The sequence below is a fragment of the Neofelis nebulosa genome, chromosome 2 (assembly GCF_028018385.1).
Source record: "Neofelis nebulosa isolate mNeoNeb1 chromosome 2, mNeoNeb1.pri, whole genome shotgun sequence".
Classification (NCBI taxonomy): Eukaryota; Metazoa; Chordata; class Mammalia; order Carnivora; family Felidae; genus Neofelis; species Neofelis nebulosa.
In genome coordinates this window covers 107,232,004-107,236,153 of record NC_080783.1, presented here as the reverse complement: position 1 = coordinate 107,236,153, position 4,150 = coordinate 107,232,004, and the positions used below count along the sequence as shown (strand labels likewise).

At 42.4% G+C, this 4,150-nt stretch overlaps 1 pseudogene; it reads right to left on the bottom strand.

Annotated features, from left to right (window-relative positions):
* Positions 1 to 1,072: 1,072 nt before the first annotated feature.
* On the bottom strand, positions 1,073 to 3,577 carry LOC131490615 (elongin-A-like; annotated as a pseudogene).
* Positions 3,578 to 4,150: the final 573 nt, after the last annotated feature.

Sequence of the window (4,150 nt, the reverse complement as noted above, 5' to 3'; positions counted from 1 at the left end):
TAAGCCAACCAGGCTCCCCGTATGTATGACTTTGCATTTAACTTCTTTCATTCCCAAGTTCCTTACAGTTTTTGTTGTGATGTGTATTCAAGTATTAGGCTCGAGGAGGACAATACATATGTTGCCATGTGCAAATGAAACTTTATTTGCATTTGCCTAACTATGCTTCTGAGGCTATTCCATTTATTCAAACTCTAAACACTTCAACTCTCAACTATGTTTCCTGATACTAACTCATTTTTATTAATATCTGTTCATTTTTTAATTCAATAACCATTTTTCATGCCAACTATTTTGAGGCTTATTACACATCTTATGGGGTGCTTGGGTGGCTCAGTTGGTTGAGCGTCCGACTTCAGCCCGGGTCATCATCTCACAGTTCGTGGGTCCGAGCCCCACGTCAGGCTCTGTGCTGACAGCTCAGAGCTTGGAACCTGTTTCAGATTCTGTGTCTCCCTCTTTCTGCCCCTCCCCTGTTCACGCTCTGTCTCTGTCTCAGAAATAAACATTAATAAAATTAAACAAAAATAAAGTACTTATTATTTTCAGATTGTTTTCAAACACAGGTGGGTTAACAGCTATAAGAGTGGACATTATTAACATTTTATTCTAGCCTGGTTTGATCAAGGTACTTTGATTTTTTATTTAAATAAAGTTTTGAAACGTTAGCAATTTTAAAACTTCTGTTCTTTACTAAGAACTAAACTATCCTATGATTCCTTAAATGAAAAAAAAATAATTTAAAAACACTTGTTTGCTTTGTACGTATGCGTGGTGAGACCTACAAATGTGTGTAGGAAATGCCACTTTAAACAATGGTGTAAAGAAAATTGTTAAATAAAAGTAAATTTGGACCCAAGAAGCGCTTTTTACAAAATGTCCTTGAAAAGTTATTACTGAAGGATCACACTTCTAAGTTTTTTCGTTAGCATGTAAACTGCATTCCTGAAAAATTTCTAGGTTTAAAGGAGACATAGCATTTCATTTTGCAGTTGCTAATACCATGTGCTCATTAAAAATAGGGACTCCATAAATGTTGATGATCTGGCTGTCAAGGGAAGATGCCAGAAAGTCACCAGCAAGTATTTGTAACTTCAACTTTATTTCTCTTTTCTTCTCTTAGTTGTTTTGAGAAGAAAGGCACTTGGAAAACCAGAATATACCTGCATCTTAGAATTCCTTCTGAGTTCAGAAAGTCAACTTCTTTTTCCTGGGGTGAAGAGAATGCTCTGTGTTTTGTTGGAAGGAGAACACCACTTTGAGGGCAGGAGGTGGATGGTAATGGACCTCTAGCCTCAGTAAAAGAAGTCTGATAACACTGGTAATGCCTCAGTGGGGACCTTTCCAACTTGGCAGAAGTAGCTCCACTTGGCTGTAGCTTCTCTGACTTGTCTTCCTTCACTTTAGATAATTTCTGAATGGAGTCCATGTTTTTTTTACCTAGTGCTTTTAGAATATTATTTTTGTATGTGTTGTTTTTCTTCAAGTGCAGTGATTAAAGTTTCCATAAAAATGAAATTGTCTTTTACTTCCGGGGCTGGACATAGTCAAGGTATGACTCCAAAGACATGATGGGATGCTTGAATTAATCATCCATATCTTCCTCAACTTCAGGGAGGGAGACCACTGACTTTATCTAAATTAGAAGTCTTAAGAAGTTTCCCTTCTTAAGTCTTTAGGTTGTTAGAAACCTCTTTTACCCTGGCCCCCTCTCCTGTGTTTACAACCTCTGGAATTTGCTTGTTTGGTTTGGTTTTCGGTGACACTGTGTTTGAGCTTTTTAAGATGGTTGTCTAAAGCAACTCCAAGGGAAGCAAAAACTTCTTGAGGCTGTTGCCTTTTCTTTCCTTCTTTCTTGATACCACTAGAGGGTGGTTTCTCCTTTTCTTCATCCCTTCGAGTGGCCTTTGACTTTCTTCTATGGATACCACCTTGTGGGATTTCTTGCTGATCAAAGCAGGAGGATTTTCCATCCCCTTTGGTATCCTTCAAAAGTTTATTCCTTGTGGGTCAGTTTGTGCTCCTTATTTTGACCCACAGCCCCTTTCCTCTGGGGCTCACTCAGGTGCTATTATTGACTGAGCCCCAGACCGTCCTGGGAGGAATTTGTGTGACCAGGCTTCTGGTGTGGAACAATGGGTTGCTGGTCCTCCACTGGAGATCTGGACCATTGTCCACAAACACTTGATGAGGACAGGTGGATGATGGAGGGGTCTGAACATGGCAGTAATCAGAAGATTCCTGGACTGAGAAATAGAAATAGGAAGAAGCTGGTGAAACTCTGGGGCACCTCTTCCTCTCATCTCTCCTCTCAAGATTGTGAGACACTTTGTGAGGTATTTCCAGGTCTGAGTTTTCTAAGTTTTGTTGTTGTTGTCTTTTTTCCCTGTCTGTGATTGAGGATGTGGATTGGCTGTTGGAGGCTTTTCAATTTTCTTGGTAGTCCTTCTCTATGTCTTACTTCTTCTGAAGGTCCTCTCTGGGGCACGTTCAACCATTACCCAGCCATCAAAAACTACATGGAGCTAGAATGTATTACGCTAAGTGATATACGTCAATCAGAGAAAGACAAATACCATGTGATTTTTCTCTTATGTGAAATTAAGAAACAAAACAGATGAATGTATGGGGAGACAAGGTGGGAGAGAAGAGAGGGAAACAAACCATAAGATACTTTTTTCAAGTTTTTAATGTTTATTTATTTTTCAGAGAGAGAGAGAGAGAGACAGAGTGTGAGCAGGGGAGGGAGAGAGAGAGAGGGAGACACAGAATCCAAAGCAGGCTCCAGGCTCTGAGCTATCAGCACAAAGCCCAACGTGGGGCCAAACTCACTGACCATGAGATCATGACCTGTGCTGAAGTCAAACACTTAACCGATTGAGCCACCCAGGTGTTCCCACAAGAGACTTTTAATGATAGAGAACAAAATATGGGTTGACAGAGGGAGGTGGGTGGGAGGGTGGGCTAGATGGGTGATGGTTACTAAAGAGGGCATTTGTGATGAGCCCTGGGTGTTGCATGTAAGTGATCATAGAATTCTACTCCTGAAACCCATATCACACTGTATGTTAACGAACTAAAATTTAAAATAAAAAGCAGAATAAAACAAAAAACGATGGCTCTTTTTCAAGTCCTTTTCATCAGTTTCAATCGTCTGGTTATACAGAAACCAGCTTATTCCCCTGGGCCACTGAGTCCCTGGCAAAACTTCCAATGCTGGTGTTTTCACAGGTTATTTACTGTTCTCATGACCGCTCTCCACAACAATGGCTACTGTAAACAGGCAAGGTGGAGCGTTTCTTTACATATTTCCATAGCTTCCTAGGGTCCAGGTTTGCAGCCGGCCTTGCCTACAGCTTCTCCACCATTTGGAGCATGAGTCTGGCCACCAGCAGTGTGACCGTCCCAGCAGGGAGGGGGCTGGTACAGTCCTGTGATTGCAGCTCTGGTCTCCACGCATCCTTGGTGGGGACTGAGGTGCTACTGGCCACATGTGGGCTTCACATGTGTGCATGCCACTGGGAACCACTCGGTCTGAGCCTACTGGCTTCTGCCAGGCCTTTGGGCAGCCACACATCTGGCCTGGAACAACTTTCCAGTGTGTCACCCGAGACTAAAGGAAACCCCAGCACCTGGGCTTACAAATCTTAACCACGTATTACCTCCACTTCTGCAAAGGAGTTGTGGGTCATGCCTGAATGAGACACCTGTTGATGGCCCTTGGGCTGGCTGGCCTGCTCTCAGACCAGAGAGTCAGCAAGATCAACCCCTCAGTAGTGACCACCCTAGATGGAGGCTATGTGCCAGTGGTTAGCTTAATTTTAGCCTCACTACAACCCGAGGAAATGGGTTATATTATCTCCATTTTACAGATGATACAACTGAGGCTCAGGGAGATCAAATTCACTTTCACACAGTCACATAACAGAAGTGAAGAAGGAGCATAAGGCAAGCTGACAGGCCCACAAACAGCCCCTCACCCCCAGGTGGGACATGTTTGATCTTCCTCGGGCTCTCTTGGCTGCTCTAGAACAAAGAAAAGGGGAAAAACAAATGGTTAGCTGATAGAGATCATAGTCCTACAGGACCTCAGTTTCCATCTATTTGCAAATATCTTAGTAAATCACAAGAAAAAAACAATCTCATCAAT